Here is a 20,448-nt window from a genome sequence, read left to right as displayed (position 1 = left end):
GCGAGGGAAGAAAGAGAAAATGGAAAACCCAAAAATCTCACTCTCTCTCCCTCCGATTTCTGTTTTTTTTTTTTTTTTTTTTTTTTTAATTTACAAATAAGCTCCCCTCCTCTGTCTGTCTCAGATCTGAAATCTCAGATCTGAGATCCGAGATTTCTCTGTAAATGAGGTTTTGGATGTCCGGCTGGATTCCGGTGGGGTTTGCCGGAGGTGGAGGTGGCTAGCCGGTGGTGATATGGTTGGGGACGGGTTTTGGTCGGAAAAAATGGGGGTGGAGGTGATCGGCGGTTGGTGGTTGACCGGAGAGAGGTGGCCGGATCTCTCTCACCCCCTCTGCTATCTCTCCCTCTCTGCAGATCTCTCTTTTTTTTTTCTTTTTTTTTCTTTTTTTTTTTTTCTTTTTTTTTTTTTTTCAAATGAGCTCCCCCTTCCTCTCTCTCTCCATCTTTTTTTGTATTTACAAATGAGCTCCTCCCCCTTCGTTTTTGATTTTTTTTTTATATAAGTTAAAATAACCTGTTGATATCCGCACCCCCATTTGATGGGCGCACAAAAATGGATGAGTCGCGCCCGCCATTTTTGTCTTATTCGGCCTGGGCGCGACCATCACAGGATAACTCACCCCCCTTTTCAACTGGATATCCCATTCTGCAGATAATTCACCCCCCTTTGGATTTGTACTATGCACCCTCTCCCGGCTCGTCTTATTTGACAAATCGGGTCGGATTTCAATGAAATTTTACGGGGACCTATGGGGGACCCTAACCTAGCTTAGGGTGCAATTCGAGATCCTAACTTGGTGATTAGATGGGGCTTCGCCCAAGCACAGCGAACTTGGGTCCGGTCAAAATGGGGTGTCTACAGATGCCCCTCTTTGGCAGAGCGTGTGTAACACGCGAATGGAAAAGCTGAACAGACGACACATTTTGACTGACCCAAGCAAAGCAAATTTTTGGGTTTTCAGTTTTAAAACGATATTCACAAAGATAAAACTCTACCAACAATAGGGAGATAGCCTCTCACCGACTCTTAACTCGGCAACCAAGACAACTCAAAGAGATAGTCTCTCCCTAATACTCATGACTCAACTCTCTAAACTAGTTAACAAAAAACGAACGAACGATTACAAAAACACAAACACTTCTTCTTCCTTTTTTATCAGGCTAAGCCAAAGTAAACATAACAATTGCTCAAAGAGCATCAACCAAACAAACAAACAAATCATTCCAATCACTCAAAGAGTTTTCATTTTTTTTTTAGAAACCACAATGTAACTTGTCTAAGACAAGCATAAATCCAAACACTCAAAGAGTTTACTTTTTTTTTTTTACCACCGAGTTTTTATCCTGGAGTCGACAGCCAGAAAACACCTGACATAACAAAGTTAGAGGTCGAGGGAAGAAACAAAGTCTATAACAATACAAAGCTAGGAGCATGGAGATACATCGAGTTTTTATCCTGGAGTCGATAGCCAGAAAACACCTGACATAACAAAGTTAGAGGTCGAAGGAAGAAACAATGGCTATAACATAGCAAAGCTAGGAGCCAAGGAGATACATCGAGTTTTTATCCTGGAGTCGATAGCCAGAAAACACCTGACATAACAAAGTTAGAGGTCGAGGGAAGAAACAATGGCTATAACATAGCAAAGCTAGGAGCCAAGGAGATACATCGAGTTTTTATCCTGGAATCGAGAGCCAGAAAACACCTGACATAACAAAGTTAGAGGTCGAGGGAAGAAACAATGGCTATAACATAGCAAAGCTAGGAGCCAAGGAGATACATCGAGTTTTTATCCTGGAGTCGAGAGCCAGAAAACACCTGACATAACAAAGTTAGAGGTCGAGGGAAGAAACAATGGCTATAACATAGCAAAGCTAGGAGCCAAGGAGATACATCGAGTTTTTATCCTGGAGTCGAGAGCCAGAAAACACCTGACATAACAAAGTTAGAGGTCGAGGGAAGAAACAATGGCTATAACATAGCAAAGCTAGGAGCCAAGGAGATACATCGAGTTTTTATCCTAGAGTCGAGAGCCAGAAAACACCTGACATAACAAAGTTAGAGGTCGAGGGAAGAAACAATGGCTATAACATAGCAAAGCTAGGAGCCAAGGAGATACATCGAGTTTTTATCCTGGAGTCGAGAGCCAGAAAACACCTGACATAACAAAGTTAGAGGTCGAGGGAAGAAACAATGGCTATAACATAGCAAAGCTAGGAGCCAAGGAGATACATCGAAAAACTTTCAAAAGGAATGAAGAATGTATCATCTATGATCAAATTCACTAATGGGCCAGTCATCTCTTACCGAGAATAATTAAGAGCGCATGATCTTTGCTGAAAGCAAAACTCAAATAGATTGATGAGATTTTCAGGTGCTGACTCTCTTTAACAGGTGAGAAGCATTTTGATGAGGTTTGAAGGATGCAGGAGTAGATTTTATACTCCGCTGGGAATTAAAGTTTCTGAAACTGACTCCAAAAGAAACAATTGGATCAAGGAATTCAACTCAAAGAGCATGTTCAAGCTTCTCTGCTTTCTATTTGCTAAGAATAGATATCCCAGTTATCATTGTGTAATATCTTTTATGACGTAAGTCATAAAAGATGCCCCTAGTATGATGTGCTTCCATGACAAAGTCTTAAGAAGGCAAAAGCAAGGTAAGTAGAAAAAATTTGAGTTTGCATGGGTTCTTTCTTTGGTATAGTGGTAAAACCATCTCCACAAAGGCTGAATGTAAGAATTCTTCATTTTGCTCAGTGCTTGAGGCTTTGATGTTTCAGGCAGGTCTGAATAACAAATCTCTTGCCCTTCTTTGATTCTTAAACCAGGATCTACTTTGAATTTTCTTTTCACTTTGGAAGGTATACACCCATTCTCTCCAGTGCCAAACACTTTTGATTCTAAAAGAAAAACAATGATAAACCAGAAACAGACTTCTGATGACTCTTTCAAAGAAGACTTACAATATTCAAGGGACTTGACTAAATTTTGATTCACCCTTAGATAAAATGTGTTATTTTTTCATGTTAAGGCTAGCCACTCTTAGAGCACTCTCAAAAACTATGTCAAGATGACCTAATTTCCTCCATCGGGATCTCCGTCATGGTTGTTACCCCTTTCGGATTGCTCGGTCTTAATGCCCCTAGTTTAAAAAGGTGTCAAAATAAGTCTCGCTGACACTACTCGGATTCCAGGATTCTGCCCTGTGCAGAGGTGGCTTCTCCGTCTCCCTGATTTCTCTCTTCAAAAGAAGTCATAACTTTTGCTTTCCAAGCTTTCAGTCTGAAAGACCACTTATCTCAACTTTTGCTTGTACTCAAACTTGGGAATTCTACGTAACTGAGGAACTCCTTCTGCTTCTATTCAACTCAACTGTTCATGGGAAGTCTTTGCCCTTGACTGGATTACCTCTTCAAGTTTTCAATCCAGCAGACCACTACCCTGACTTTTTGCATAAGCTAACTCTTTTGGCTGTTAACTTAGCAAATGTATATCTCTAGGCCGCCCTTTCGGGTTTTCAACCTAGTGGGTCTTCAGACTCTCATTCTTTTCTTTCTGTTTTTCTTTTCATTCGCCTCGAACCTTTGCTTGTTTCACCAGAAGGACTTTCTAGGTGGGCTTGGGTTCGAAAGGGTTGAATACCTAAGGTTCTAAAGATTTGAACCGAATCTGGTCTAGCCAGACTACCTACGTACCCCAAAGATGGAGGATCAGATCCGCGTAGTTCGCTTTGGGATTTTTCAAAGAATGGTTTAGCATTTAGCTTCAAAATTTTCAAAGGGGATTTTATCCCAAGGTTTGACCGAACTTGAATTAATCAAGTTGCCTACGTACCCCTGAAGAGGTGGGGATCAGGTCCGACGTAGTTCGGGTGCATAAATGCCCCGGGTTTATAATGTGTTTGAAAAGAAGTTGTTTTAATTTTGCTTTTGGCCCAAAGGGTTTACAAATGGATTTTAAAACATTAGGATTTTGGCTATAAAAGCTCAAACGATCAAGGATGGCCTCCTGATGTATTTGATGTACAAGCCCTTTTGTTTAAGGTTCAAAGCCTTTGAAATTTTTTTTTTTTTTTTTTTTTTGAGGGGTCTGGTGGTTTTTGTGGCAAAACTTCAACCACTGTGCTCCACTCCCGTCTCAAAGATCTTGAATTTATGCTCAAGATTCCACAACTCTGTCTGAAAATCTTCTCTCAATATCTCATCAGCTCCACAGGATGCCTGACGCTTATCTCTTTAAAATTTTATTCCTCAACTGGATGTCTAAAGCAGATGAAGTCTTGCTTTGATCAACGACAGGGCATTCCCCTGGTTTATCCTTATAGGATCAAGCAAAACTACCTCAAACCCCTCTAAACAGGTTTATCAATTCTTTGCGCTCCTTAGGAGATAAAGTTTTTCCAATCCATCCATCCCGAGTTTCGGATTTCGATACCACTATCAATGGCTTTGATTTCTTCTTTAAGTGGCTATGCTCGACGCTCTTCCTCTCGTTCGACCATCTTTCAGATCTCGAGGTGAATTTCGTCTGCATTCTCATCCGAGAAGGGGGTCTTTAGTTGTTTAAACATTAGATCTAAGAGTGAATCATAGAGTATCAAAGATACGAAATCAACAATTTTATTGAATTGAGGACTGTAAGTACATTGATGATTTCTGACACACCTCAATGGGCTCTTCATCAGTTCTGACTCCATATAAGAAAGATTGACAGACATGACTTCTTTTTTCTTTTTTTTTTAACATCTACGTAACTGAACTTTTTCAACTTAGAGAGAAGAAAGTTGATGTACGCTCAATGAAAGACAAATCTAAAGATACAGGACACTTCTTCAAAAGTAGTGAACTGACACTGAAAGCTTATAGGTGATACACCTTTCCTCATGATAATGATAACTATAAAGTTCAATCCCGGAGTAGAAATCCCAGAAAAGGCAACTCCACAAGGTCTAGGTTAAATGGGGGCAACAAAAGGCTTATGTTGACAATGTGGGTAAAGCAATAGATTGCCTGGATCAAGTATGATTTTGGATATGGTCAGTCTTTTGAAAGAATGGTCTTTCGCTAAATACAGACTGTTGACTTGGAAGCACACACACTAGATCAATAATCATGGGATAAAGATTCTGAACAAATAGAGATAGAGTAATCTTGAGCACATCAATGGGCATGTTAATCTAGAAAGAATCCTCAATCTACTCCTTAAGGTGTTCTTTGGGTATAACTGTTCTTCTTTTGGGAATGAAAGAGTCAGGAACGATAAACATCCCTAATCAAAATAAGTTTCGATCTCAGCAATGATCATGCACTCAAAGAATACTGGTAAGATCAAACTTTTTCATCAATGATTTCGATATGATCCAAAGGTAAAAGATATATGATAGGTAAACATGGATCAATGAAAATCAATGGCTCAGATAATAGACCATGGCCATAAGAATGACAAAAGTAGGGTCAAAGACCAGATCTAAAATCTGAATGATGAATATCAACAACTGTATGATCAATATGATCAGAAATGATAGATCATGGTCATAAGGACAGCAAACGAGCTATCGGCCAGATCTCAAGATAAAACAGGTAAGGATCTAATCCTACTGAGCCATGTATATATGGGAATCAAGACAAAGTAGACTGACTCCAAAGGATAGCAATCATGACTGACATGTGTTGCGAAAAATTCGGCAGCACAACGGCTATACAAGGAAGTCAAAGTAAGGCAAACTCATGGTTTTCCTAATTCTAAGAAATATCGGTTATGCTAAAAAATATTCTGGATAAAATCCGGCAGCATAACGACGCTAAACAAGGAAGTAAGGTAGGGTAAACTCATGGATTTCCTAACTCTAAGAGATAGCGGTCATGCTCAAAATATTCTGGATAAAATCCGGCAGCATAACGGCTAGACAAAGGATTCCCACAGCTCAACCAAAGGTACGAATAATGGTGGTAAGACAAGCTCGAATTATGGTTACCTTAGAAAGGTGACCAAATGAAGGACCGACCGAAGGTGAGAACATATGACAACGGGTCAAATCCTATAAACAACAGATCAAATGACAGATCATGGCCAAGGTAATGGCAAGCAAAAGCCACTGACTAGGATCTGAACAGAGAATGGATATAACCAACTGAAATGAATAAGGAACTCTAACTAAGAGGAGAACCCTAATATACATAATCAGTATATATAGGTATATACACATACACACAAATCCTAACCAGGGGCACCAGCCCTAATCTAATCTAACGGAGTCGAGAAAGTCTCGACTCAAGACAGACTGATGAGTGTACTAGGACCGTGTTGTAGCCATATAAAATGAACTACCCTAGTCTACAAAGGGGACAAGGCTCCTAACTCTAGGCTCCACATGTGTGAGCAACACATGTTCGACCCTTTATGAATGCAATACAGATGTATATAAACACAGGTACTTCCTAGTTGGATTTCACTAGGCCAGTAAGTATATACATAATATATAAAACAAAGTAAGGCTCCGGACTCAATCTAAAGGGTACTATGCGTATGAAACATACCTAATATGTATAACACAAGTACGCCCCGTGTCATACATAGTATGCTTCATTGCTCATCGGCTGCTGTAGACAAAAGTACGCCTAATGTCTACGGCTGCAGCACCGGCGCATAGCTTGGAAATAGATTCAACAGTACCATCAGGGTGTAATGACATCCCAGTCGGGCACGCATTCAATCTATCCCGTGGAGCCAATAATAATGAAAAACAATGAAATAAGTAAAGAATAAACAATATGATAACATATGATGTGCAGTGTGTGAATCCCTTGTTTTAATTACGCACCTACCTGGTGCCCCTGGATTCTAACGATAGAGTTCCCATTTAAAATGATTTTAGCTCAAATTTCTCCAAAGTTAATAAAAATGGCATTTTTAAAGAGTTAGGCAATGTTTCAAGAACTCCCCAGCAGAGTCGCCAGCCTGTGGACCCCGATCCGGAGAGGACGAGTGCGGCGAGGGACGCGAGGTCCCCATAGCCATCCTCTAAGATCTCCACAATGTGAAGGAGAGCTCTGCCAAGGAACTCTCGAAACGGATGCCACCCTCACAGCATAGCACGAGTGGCGATACAAAACGAATGAGATACATCCTGATCAGGAGCCAGGGCTCGAAACCGAGATGTACCTAAAAAGAACTCAGAGTCGCCATCCAAGGAAAGTGGGCCAAGGATCCCATACTATGCTCTGTTGCAACGGATAACCAGAGATATAAAATAGGGTTCGTGCCTGATGACGAATGGGGAAGGGATTAGGCGCCCCCAATTCGCCCAAGTGCAAGCACCTGGTCTCTTATGCCATTTATTATTAACTCCAAAGAAGTTTGGGTAAAAATCATGTGAAATGGGAACAATCCTCAGGAATCGTCTACCTAAGCATGCATTTCCTGAGAATGGAGAAATAAACACGTAAAATGAAATGAAAAATGTGTCACCTAAGCAAAGCTAGGTTATGAGTGACATGCCTAATGGGTGTCTAAGTTTCTGGTGGACACGCACATGCAAGCTACAACCAAAGGTATAGTATCAGTACAAGAAAGTAAGAAAACATATCAAAACATGAGACACAAATCTATGCTATGTATGACGGGACAAGACAAGTCCTAACTCTAATGCAGGACTGGACTCGGACCAGAATGGCCATCCATCCTAGCTGCGCTACGTATCCCGGCCTCGGGAAGAATCGGAGCCCACGTAGTTCGATGCCCTATTCTAAATTATGATGCCTAAGACATCTAGCCCTCTATCCTAGACTCGATCTAAAAGACCGAACCAGTTATTAAAGCTTCTTGTATGATTATTAAAATTCCAGTGAATTGTGGATTTTAGGACACCCTATATGCCCTAACTAATGCAAGTTGATTAGCCTTAGGCTAATGCAGGTGGTTCCTACAATCCTATGTGTAACTAGGCCGTGCAACCTAATGAAAACCACGGGATGACTATATGCCTAGTTTACCCATCAGTTCGACTAAATGTCTAACCGATCGACTCGAGGCCTCCTAACTCTAGGGACACTCACACGACAGGACATACCATATCAATACAAATCAAGACAAACTCCTAACTCTAGAACACAACCTAAACAGCTAGGACACACTCCTAACTCTAAAGGAAGATCTTTTCGAAAATGGTTTGAATATTTTTGTAATTTTCAAAGGTTTAAAATGTTTATTTTTAAAAGTTTGGCTGGACTTGGGATGTGGATCCCAAGCTGCACTACGTACCTCGTGGAAGAGGATCAAGCCAACGTAGTTCGGAACGAACTCTCAAACTACGCTTCTAAAAGAAACACTCACACTTCAGATTTTTTAAGGTTTTTTATATTTTCAAATGTTTTTGATATTTTTAAAGTTTTCACATGTTTTTGGATTTTAAAGCTTTTCCAATGCTCTGAATCTTTAAATGTTTTCAATCTTAAAGGGAACACGCAAGTAATACCACAAACTAGGGCAAAGCCCTAAAGCAAAAGGGGAAACCCCGAATAAGCAATTAGCGTCTCAAAGAGACAAACCACAACAAGAAAGATAGCGTCCCAAGAAGAGAGAAAACGATCCAAGATCCCAAGCAAGCAAAGCTCTAATAAGACTGAGTTAGCCTCTAATCAAAAGCGAAGTAATCAACAACTCTAAAGGAGAAACTCCGAACTAACAACACTAAAGAGGGGAACAAATGAGTCAGAGACTCTCTAATACTACAACTTGGAGGAGGAATGAGTCAAAGACTCCCAAATAACGCCAACAGAAGAACCAATGAGTCAAGGACTTCCTAGTAATACAACAAAAGAACGAATGAGTCAAAGACTCTCTAAAAGAAATGGAAACATGAGTCAAAGACTCCAATAACACCAACTAAAGGATAGATGAGTCAAAGACTCTCTAAAAGAAAAGGAAACACGAATTTGCACATTTTATCAGTGTTACCTGAAGGCATCGACCCTAACCATAATCTAGCGGAGTGGAGAGAGGATCTCGACTCATGACTTTGTTTGTGTACCTAGGACCGATCGTAGCCATTGGAAGATGGACTACGGCCTAATCTAGACACAAATGGGTAGGATATCCTAAACTAGGCTCACACACGTGATGCACATGTGTTCGTATACTACATGCATGTGTGGGTTAATCTAGGGGTAAGGCCAAGAGTTCCCTTAGCGCGAATCCATGTTCGATATACTATACCAGTGTCCGGCGTATCAGTACGTGAACAAGAGATCCGTTTACGTACCATAAAGGTACTAGGCTAAGGGTGGAATGCTTCTCTAGCACAGAGGCACCAGGTGATGAAATCCCAGTCAACCATGCTAGATAACACTCCGGGTTCCTAAAATAGGATGTGTGTGCATGTGAGATGCAGGGGTTTAGATGAAAGTGATGTAAGTGTGTGCAATAAGTTCGCGCAATCTATGATGCCTTCAGGTTTTGTTAGATTAAGTTTGAGTAAATGTGATGAGCAAATAAAGCATACAAAACTACTATTCAAAACTACTATTCAAAACTACTATTCAAAACTACTATTCAAAACTACTATTCAAAACTACTATTCAAAACTACTATTCAAAACTACTATTCACAGTTACTATTCACAGTTACTATTCACAGTTACTATTCAAAAGTACTATTCAAAAGTACTATTCAAAAGTACTATTCAAAAGTACTATTCAAAAGTACTATTCAAAAGTACTATTCAAAAGTACTATTCAAAAGTACTATTCAAAAGTACTATTCAAAAGTACTATTCACAGTAGGACCTACCAAGTACTATTCATACATCGGCGGGCCCCACACAAACGGGTCCCACATCGGCGGGCCCCACATCAGCGGGCCCCACATCAGCGGGCCCCACATCGGCGGGCTCCACACAGCGGGTCCCACATCAGCGGGCCCCACACAAGCGGGTCCCACATCGGTAATTGGAAACGAAATAACAATTAAATATTCCACCGAAAGAAAAATAATAATACTTAATTAATAGTAATCATCGCGGTCAAAAAAATTAATAATTTAATAATATTAATAACCGACAAAAATAATAATTTAAATAAAATAATCATTACGGTCAAAAAACAATAATTACTCACCGACAAAAATAATAATTTAATAATATTAATCGACGAAAATAATAATTTAATAATATTAATCGACCTAGTACTGTTCACGCAAGCTTTACTATGCACGAAAATAAAAATTTAATCCTATTACTATGCAAACAGCTATTACTATTTCGACAATTTTAATATTAATAAAACTTCGAACAGTAATGATGAAACGAATGAAACGAGAAAAAAAAATTAAAAATAAATAAATAAATAAACATAAAAATGAAAATACCTGCGATCGGTAATGGTGGCCGGAGTTGGGGCCGGATTCCGGCACAGCCGGTCGGAGGTGGTGATGATCGGAATTTTGGGGAAGACGATCGGAAAAGATAATCGGCGAGGGAAGAAAGAGAAAATGGAAAACCCAAAAATCTCACTCTCTCTCCCTCCGATTTCTGTTTTTTTTTTTTTTTTTTTTTTTTTAATTTACAAATAAGCTCCCCTCCTCTGTCTGTCTCAGATCTGAAATCTCAGATCTGAGATCCGAGATTTCTCTGTAAATGAGGTTTTGGATGTCCGGCTGGATTCCGGTGGGGTTTGCCGGAGGTGGAGGTGGCTAGCCGGTGGTGATATGGTTGGGGACGGGTTTTGGTCGGAAAAAATGGGGGTGGAGGTGATCGGCGGTTGGTGGTTGACCGGAGAGAGGTGGCCGGATCTCTCTCACCCCCTCTGCTATCTCTCCCTCTCTGCAGATCTCTCTTTTTTTTTTCTTTTTTTTTCTTTTTTTTTTTTTCTTTTTTTTTTTTTTTCAAATGAGCTCCCCCTTCCTCTCTCTCTCCATCTTTTTTTGTATTTACAAATGAGCTCCTCCCCCTTCGTTTTTGATTTTTTTTTTATATAAGTTAAAATAACCTGTTGATATCCGCACCCCCATTTGATGGGCGCACAAAAATGGATGAGTCGCGCCCGCCATTTTTGTCTTATTCGGCCTGGGCGCGACCATCACAGGATAACTCACCCCCCTTTTCAACTGGATATCCCATTCTGCAGATAATTCACCCCCCTTTGGATTTGTACTATGCACCCTCTCCCGGCTCGTCTTATTTGACAAATCGGGTCGGATTTCAATGAAATTTTACGGGGACCTATGGGGGACCCTAACCTAGCTTAGGGTGCAATTCGAGATCCTAACTTGGTGATTAGATGGGGCTTCGCCCAAGCACAGCGAACTTGGGTCCGGTCAAAATGGGGTGTCTACAGCCATCCATCCTAGCTGCACTACGTATCCCGGCCTCGGGAAGAATCAGAGCCAACGTAGTTCGGTGCCCTATTCTAAACTACGATGCCTAAAACTCTAGGACCGCTATCCTAGACTCGATCCACTAGACTCGACTGATGTTTAAAGCTTTTTGTGCGATTGCTTAAATTCAAGTGGATTGTAATTTTTAGGACTCTATATGCCCTAACTAATGCAAGTTGATTAGCCTTAAGCTAATGCAGGTGAGCCCTATATCCTATGTGTATCTAGGCTGTGCATTCTAAGGAAAACCATGGGTTGACTATATGCTTCCTAGTCTAGCCATCGGTTCGACTAAATGTCTAACCGATCGACTTGAGGCCTCCTAACTCTAGGGACACTCACACGACAGGACACACCATATCAATACAAATCAGGACCGACTCCTAACTCTAAAACACCCCCAAACGCCTAGGACTGACTCCTAACTCTATGGGAGGATCTTTTGAAAATTGTTGATAAAGTTATTTTGAAGAATTTTTGTAGTTTTGGAAGGTTTTGAAGTTGTGAAAGTTATGAAGTTGTGGGAAATATTTGCAAAATGGTGACTGCACTCAGGGTGCCAGCAGCACGCCTGAGCTGCCTACGTACCCCTCAGCTAGGGATCAAGCCATCCGTAGTTCGGACGGAAATGTGAGAAATAATGGTAAAGTGGTATAAAAAAGAGTGACTGAACTCAGGGTGCCAGCAGCACGCCTGAGCTGCCTACGTACCCCTCAGCTAGGGATCAAGCCATCCGTAGTTCGGACCTGATTTTCCTAGTAACTTGAGATTTTTGGGATTTTTGATTTTTAGATGTTTTTTGAACCTTTAAGTATTTTGAAATGTTTTTTTGTTGGAATTTTTGACACGAGAGGACACAACCCTATCATCATAAGGGTACGACAGACCCCTGATATCCCGCAAAGGTTGGACAGCATCCTATGCTTTGCGGGGGTACGAACATGAAAACCACTCGGCAAGGGTTGGACATCATCCTATACCTTGCAAGAGCGGGTAAAGATCACGACTTAATGAGAGGATGGGCAGAATCCTAACCCCTACGATGACAGGACTGACTCCTGAAAGACTGAAGGACTAACTCGTATGCTGAAGACGGACTCTGGAAGATGAAAAGGCGGAATCCCAAACTTTATGAAGGGATAGGACAGAATCCTAAACTCTACAAGGGTAGGGCCGACTCCCAAACCCTAGGACGGTGGGACAGACCCCTAAACTCTCTACGACTGACTCTATAGAGGAAGAAATCGCTCAACCTGCGAAAACTCTAAGGCGGGAAGGGAAGGGGTTGGCTCAAGAAGTATTCCGTCATAGCCTGATCCCTATGGAAATATGATAATAAAGGGGAACCAGAAAACAAAAGGGACACCGAACTCTATAAGGATCCTAGAAGTGGGAAGAGACAAGAAATGGGGTCCAATTATGAATGAAACTGCGGGACTCATACGATACATATTCTCAAAAGAGACAGAATAGGACAAAATGCCGACCCCATAGACGTCCCCACGATGATATCAACTGTTGGGTAGGGATGAACTATTAGAGGTTTGATCCTATACACAAAGGGCGCTCGAATTGCCACTCCTAACGAGCTAGATTGAACATCTCCAACATCTGCTTATTTATTCGACCTATTAGGAATTTTTCATTTAATGGACATTACTTCCCCCTTGATTGGCTGAAAAGAGGATTGAATAGCACCTAGCACATGCAAATACAAGAATAGAAGCATCTTTTACTAGACCTACCCCTCTTGACTAAAGTCAATATGCTGGGAGTTCAACTAACAAGCAAATGAAATTGGGTTAGCTGGCATGCAAACAAGATTGAGCACATATTTAAGATAACTTGCTCTAACATTAATCCACGGAGCTCTCGTAGCCCTCACGAGACATTCAAATCTCATTCAAACACGGGAGATACATTTCTTAGGATAAATCACCTCAACATGTATTTGAGTAAACCTCTACTTTTCATGCATTGGCCAACTTAGCACGGTTCTCATTTCCAAACTGAAGAACACACGGAATCTCAAACCCCATCTATAATGATTTCTGTCACAGATACCAAAACTTTTAACAGACCAAAGGAATTAATCAGAAGACAAAAATCATGAACCTTTTACATTCTTAGGGTGATAACCAATAGGAAAACCCAAGATGAGATCGAACGATGCATCCTTAGGGTAATAACCTAATAGGAAAACCCAAGATGAGATCGAACGATAGGGGTACAGATATACCATGCTTTTTAAGACCAGAAATACTCCAGGAGTTAAAACAAGGTTAGCAATGTTCAGGTAAATTGAATTTCCACGATAATCAAACCACCCACATTATAAACAACTAGTAAAAGAAAGAGAGTAGCAATTACCTCAGATTGAAGATGGTCGGCACGGCTCGAATGATTTGCTGGAGTCGGTTGCGCTTGGGATTCGACAGATCGAAGCTTGGGGATGGCGAAAACGAAAAAGGGATCAGCTTGGGTTCTCAAGTGAGGATGAGGTGGTTTTGGGCATGGCAATGGTGGTGCTAATCGGCAGCGATGGGGAGGCCGCGGATGGGGAGGCCGCGGGTCGAGGGTGGGGCTCGAGTCCACCTCCGCAATTTCTTTCCCTCACTCTGATTTTTCTAACAAAAAAAAAAAATAAAATAAAACAAAATCGAGAAAACCCTCCTCTTCTCTCCTTCAACTCTCTCTCTCTCACTCTCTCTCTCTCTCTCACTCTCTCTCTCTCTCTCTCTCTTTTCCTTTTTATTTTTTTAAAAAAAAAATGCCGAAAACAGAGAGGGAGGTAGCGGTGGTGGAGGGGAGGATCGGCCGATGGGGGAGGCACGGCGGTGGAGCTCGAGCTCTCTCCCTCCCTCTCTCTCTCTCTCTCTCTTTCTCTCCCTTTCTTTCTCTCTCTCTCTCCTGTTAAATAAAACGAAAAGAAAAGGAGGTGGGATGGGTTTTCGAAATGGGTAGAGATGGGGGGGAGGATTTGGGTTTAATGAGGGTTGGGAGAAACCACGAGGTGGGGGAGAGGATTTCGGCGGGTTTCGGTGGCTGGAGGAGGTGAAAGGGGGTCGGCGATGGAGTTGCAGGTGGTGGGGAACGGTGGCCGAGGGTGGAGGTAAGGAGATGATGGGCGGCTGTGTTGGGGGAGGAGGGTGGTTTGGGTGGCAGAGGAGGTGGAAGAAGGTGGATGGATGGGCGGCGGCGTTGGGTTTGAAGAGGGTAATGGTCCGGTGGTGGCTTTTTTGGGTTTTTTTTTTTTTTTGAAATGGGTTTCAGTTTTGTTGGGGTGTAGAGAAAGGGGATTTCGGTTTTGGGTTTGGAGGGAGGTGAGGATGGAGATGGAGGGGATTTTCGAAGGGTTTGGAGGTGGTGGTGCTGGAGGTGGAGGATGGTGGAGGTGGGTGGAGGGCAAATGGGTGGGTTGCGGTGGAGGTGGAGTTGCAGAGGTGGCGGTTTGGGGTGGTTTATGGTGGTGGTAATGTTGCAGAGGTGGCGGTTTGGGGTGGTTTATGGTGGTGGTGGTTGTGGGGGAGGCTCGGCCGGAGATGGCTATGGTGGAGGAGGAGATGGTGGAGGTTGCGGGCTTGCCGGATTCCGGCAAGCTTGCCGGAGAAGAAGGTGGCGGCTGTGGGGGGTTTGGGCAGGATGGGTTTTTGGTAGTGGTGGTTGGCTAGGGTTTTGCCGGATTTTGACCGGAGGAAGAGGAAGGTGATGGTGGCAGAGCTCCTCCCTCTGTTCTTGATTTTTTTTTTTTGGGTTTTGGGTGGGTTTTGATGGTGGCTCAGATTTGCAGAGATGGAGGTTGTGGCTGCGGAAGTGGAGGTAGAAAGGAATGGAAGAGGAAGAGGAAGATGGGGAGGTTGCAGGCTTGCCGGATTCCGGCAAGCTCGCCGGAGAAGAAGGTGGTGGCTGTGGTTTGCTTTTTTTCTTTGTTTTTTTTTTTTGAAAATGGATGAGCTCCTCTCCCTCCCTCATGCAAGAACTCCCCTTTGTTTTATACTTAGGGTTGAATCCCTAACTCTAATCCTAACCCTCTATGTGGCATCTTCCTCTTCTTGGGTGATCTCCACCCTTGATCTCCTCCATTGCCTTTACAAACCCTAGAAAATCTCTTCCTCACCTCATCCTACCCACACATTTTCTTTGATTGATCCTATGGCTTGGAATTATTGCTTCTCAAGCAAGCAATGTGAACATCCAAGAATACCCTTAAGGATGGGTTGATTTCCTCTTTGCCCAAGCCCCTATTTTGAAGAGTGATATACTTGCCCCCCCCCTTTTTGCTCTAGACAACCCCATCTAGTGTATTTTAACTACTCTTATCCTTACAGGGGGGTGGCTCGGGTAGAAACAGGGGGCGGAATAAAAATCTTTTTTTTTTTCTTTTTTTTTTTATTTGCCTATGGTAAGCCAGTATTGGCACACCCATGCCCTGCTAATTCATACTCCCTTTTATATTTCTTTAAACTACGCCCGGCTCGAGCTCGAGACACGGGTTGGGGTGCGACCTGGGTTGATTCGTGAAATTCGGGTTGAGATTTCCAACTGCCAATCGGGTTAGGCTCAGATTAATTCCATTCATTTTCCGCCTGACCTCGGGATTTCATTCGGATACACGGGTTTAGGGCGCTGTCAAAATGGGGTGTCTACAGCCATCAGACATCCAAGCTGCCTACGTACCCAAGCCTCACTGGGATCAGAGTCGACGTAGTTCGGTTGGGGAGGTTGCTTGGATTTTGGAAAACAAGATTGGTATTTGGATCAGGAATCGGGTTTGTATTTGAGCATTGGACTTGAGATTCAGAAACATTGATTTAGCAATGGGATTTTGGAATTGGGAATTTGCATCAAAGAATTGAGCATACAGGAATCATCAAGGGTTTGAATTTTGGGAATTCAAAATGGGCGGGCTTATGAGATTCGGCCAAATGGATTCAAACATGCGACTCAGATTGTGTTGGGATATGACTTGGTTAGGCAAAAGGGAGGAAGTTCTATTAGGTGTAAAAGGGCATTAGTAGAATAGGGGAATGACTCGGTTGTGACATGGAAGGCCGCAACTTGGTCGAATGCGACTCGGTTGCATTGGGATGGGTTGATTAAGGAATTGGATTGAGTCAACTAAGGGGAGAGTCCAATTAGTTAAAGAGGTTGAGCATACTCGACTAGAGAGTTGGGTCAACTCGACTAGGGAGGTTGGCTAGAGTTGACTCAGTTGAGCTGGGTTGGGATCCCACTTGGTTGGATTGTATTGGGGCGATTTGACTTAAGCTGCAGGTGGCCTGGCTGGGTTAGATTTAATGTAACCAAATTTATGGATAAATGGTGTGCCTCAGTGAGTGGACAAAGGTATGGCTTGGGTTGATGTGTGGCTATGGTTATAGGGTTTAAGGCTTATGGGTATGGGGTTTAGTGAGTCGGGTCTAAGTTAGGAGCAAACCCGAGACTAGCCATGGTCTAACCAGGAGGAAGCAGGGTACAAACCAGGGTGCGGACCAGGGTGCACCAGGGTGCGAACCAGCAGGGAACCAGGGTGCGAACCAGCAGGGGAACCAGGGTGCAACCAGCATCGAACCTGGGTGCAACCAGCAGCGAACCTGGGTGCAACCAGGGTCTAACCAGAGGCTAACCAGGGGGAACCAGGGTGTGAACCAGGGTGCGAACCAGCAGGGAACCAGGGTGCGAACCAGCAGGGGAACCTGGGTGCAACCAGCAGCGAACCTGGGTGCAACCAGGGTTTAACCAGAGGCTAACCAGGGGGAACCAGGGTGTGAACCAGGGTGCGAACCAGAGTACAACCAGGGGCTGGCCAGGGTGCGAACCAGGGTACGAATTAGTAGGGAACCAGGGTGCGAACCAGCAGGGGAACCAGGGTGCGAACCAGCAGGGAACCAGGGTGCAACCAGCATCGAACCTGGGTGCAACCAGCAACGAACCTGGGTGCAACCAGGGTCTAACCAGAGGCTAACCAGGGGGAACCAGGGTGTGAACCATTAGGGAAAAATAAAAATGAAGATAAGATGGGTTAAGAGAAGAGGGAAACATGTATAACTTCAAAGTCTACCATCAAGAAGAATATGATTAAGGATTGATCCTAGATGCTTCCTAACATGGTTTTTCTTTTAAAGTAAAAGATATGCATGAAAGCAGACCCTACATAGAATTGAAATAAATGCCTACCTCTTTGAAAATCCACTTTGTGTTTGATTTTTCTTTGATGTTAATTCCTTGAAGATGATTCCTTGCTTGATAATGACTGCTTTTGATATATATCACCCAACGTATAAAATCACCCGATCCGGCAAGGATGGCCGAACCCTTGAAGAGATGAGGGAGAGGGATGAATTTTCTAAGAGAGGGGTTCCTTTTCTTCTTCTCTTGGATGGTGGGATGAGAGGGTATTTATAGGAGAATGGGATAGGAGGTTAGGTGAGGTTAGGTGAGGTTAGGTAAGGTTAGGTGAGGTTAGGTGAGGTTAGGTGAGGTTTGAATGGTTAGGATGAGAGGAGAGGTTAGGTGAGGTTAGGTGAGGTTTGGATGGTTAGGATGAGAGGAGAGGTTAGGTGGTTTTGGATGGTTAGACCCAGGTCAAGATCTGCCATTGATCTAACGATTTACGGAAATCGGGTCTCGGAATGGAATCAGGGTCCGGGCTATGAAGTGACCCTAGCTTATTTTGTCCCGATTGATGATCCGTAATGTCAGATCAAGATATTAATGACCTAAAACATATAAATCAATGATAGAGGGGGTTCTCACATGGATTTAACACACTAAATTCACCAATCAGGGTATTTTTCAATTTTTCGGATCTAATCATCTCACCAGGTACATCTCTTTATCATTTTGTTTTTTTCAAAAAATTTGAGGATGCATACTTTACCAATGAAATTCTACGGATCAATATATTAGGTTATTGTTGGTTAAAGTAAAGCAAAATGTGGGTGTCTACAGATGCCCCTCTTTGGTAGAGACGACGTAGTCATCGAATACCAAAGTCAAAATGACAGAACCATTTTGCGTAGCTTTAATCGACAAATGACTCCCTAGACATAATGCAACCTACTATAATGCAAGACCCTAGATGAAATCCTAGAATAAAAAAACTCGATGCGGCGCCGTTCACAAACGGGCAATTAGAGAATGAGATATCATTTTCGAATGGATTCTGAAGGGAAAGGACAAAGATCGTTCTCAAACAGTTTTTAGAAGGAGATGAGACGCCGCTCACAAGCGGGTTCAACGAGGATAAGAAGCATTCCCAAATGGACTTGGACAATGAGGCACCGTTCACAAACGGCCTCAAGGAGGATAGAAAACCATTCACAAATGGACTCGAGAAAAGAGGCACCGTTCACAAACGGGCTCAAGGAGAAGACAAGACCATTCACAAATGGACTCGAGAAATGAGGCACCGATCACAAACGGGCTCAAGGAGGACGATACCATTCACAAATGGATTCGAGAAAAGAGGCACCGTTCACAAACGGGCTCAAGGAGAAGACAAGACCATTCACAAATGGACTCGAGAAATGAGGCACCGTTCACAAACGGGCTCAAGGAGGACGATACGATTCACAAATGGATTCGAGAAAAGAGGCACCATTCACAAACGGGCTCAAGGATAAGACAAGATTATTCACAAATGGACTCGAGAAATGAGGCACCATTCACAAACGGGCTCAAGGAGAAGATGAGACCATTCACAAATGGACTCAGAGAATGAGACACCGTTCACAAACGGGTTCAAGGAGAAGACGAGACCATTCACAAATGGACTCAAAAAAATGAGGCACCGTTCACAAACGGGCTCAAGGAGAAGACGAGACCATTCACAAATGGACTCGAGAAAAGAGGCACCGTTCACAAACGGGCTCAAGGAGAAGACAAGACCATTCACAAATGGACTCGAGAAATGAGGCACCGTTCACAAACGGGCTCAAGGAGAAGATGAGACCATTCACAAATGGACTCAGAGAATGAGACACCGTTCACAAACGGGTTCAAGGAGAAGACGAGACCATTCACAAATGGACTCAAAAAAATGAGGCACCGTTCACAAACGGGCTCAAGGAGAAGACGAGACCATTCACAAATGGACTCGAGAAAAGAGGCACCGTTCACAAACGGGCTCAAGGAGAAGACAAGACCATTCACAAATGGACTCGAGAAATGAGGCACCGTTCACAAACGGGTTCAAGGAGGACAATACCATTCACAAATGGATTCGAGAAAAGAGGCACCGTTCACAAACGGGCTCAAGGAGAAGACGAGGCCATTTGCAAATGGGCTCGAGAAAAGAGGTACCGTTCACAAACGGGCTCGAAGAATTTAGAGATTTTCCATGAACTTGAATTTGACGTAAGATTGGATTTGATGAATTTTTTATTTTTTTGAACTCAATGAAATCGGGGATATTATGGATCGTGCCCGACAAAGATGTTGGAAACTAGGACTTTGACGAATGATGAAACGGCAAACCTTTGGAACGAAGAACCATTACTAGCAAGAATGGATTAGGAACATTTTTATGAAACTTCAACAAGATTTTTCTCAAAGAGACTGCTGGTCTTGTCTTCTGGGGATTTTGATAACTGAAACCTTGAACAAGACATTTGAGATTGGTAATTTAGAACAACGACTCTCTTGGATATTAACATGGAAAAGCGGGATCTGCTTCTTGACAGGTGTTTAGATAAACATTTCTTGACCAGGATAACTAACCGGAAGGGAATTATGAATTTGAATGGTTCATCTTTCTGAGAAATTGGCTCAACCACCATTGCATCTGAGGTTCTTCCAAGCTTAAGGTGCCTTCCTGGGGTATGATCTTTTTACGGAAGCTGGGCTTTCTGATGTTTCTACTTCTGAATTTTTCTGAGCTGATCTTCTTTGAAATGAAGTTGTTTGACTAAATTCTCGAGCTCTTTCAGGTATAATTGCAGGGAGCTGCCTAGGCCTGGCCTCCTTCACCAAGACAGTTACATCATTTGGACATAGGAACGACAATTGACTCTTTCTAAAGAGAAAACTTAGATGAAAGGCACTACTCAAAGGATTGAGCAGCCCTGAAGGA

The 20,448-nt window shown here is 42.7% G+C and overlaps 1 protein-coding gene across 4 annotated transcripts in view; it reads right to left on the bottom strand.

Annotated features, from left to right (window-relative positions):
* The window catches only part of LOC143854626 (uncharacterized), a 30,902-nt gene extending 11,076 nt beyond the window's left edge, over positions 1–19,826 (bottom strand). For 2 of the 4 annotated variants that reach the window (XM_077364673.1, XM_077364675.1), the window contains exons 1-2: positions 17,553–19,616; positions 13,746–14,002 (exon numbers count right to left, since the gene is read on the bottom strand). The gene's annotated coding sequence lies outside the window, so the exon portion shown is untranslated. Of the gene's footprint in view, positions 1–13,745; positions 14,003–17,207; positions 17,337–17,552 lie in introns of those variants that run through there. The other 2 variants (XR_013237558.1, XM_077364674.1) reach the window with 2 other exon arrangements.
* Between the last annotated feature and the right edge of the window lie 622 nt (positions 19,827–20,448).

Source organism: Tasmannia lanceolata, unplaced genomic scaffold (assembly GCF_043159265.1).
Source record: "Tasmannia lanceolata isolate RefF3 unplaced genomic scaffold, GAP_Taslan_0.1 ptg000020l, whole genome shotgun sequence".
NCBI lineage: Eukaryota > Viridiplantae > Streptophyta > Magnoliopsida > Canellales > Winteraceae > Tasmannia > Tasmannia lanceolata.
Note: the sequence above shows the minus strand (reverse complement) of the source record. Positions and strands in the feature narration are given on the sequence as shown.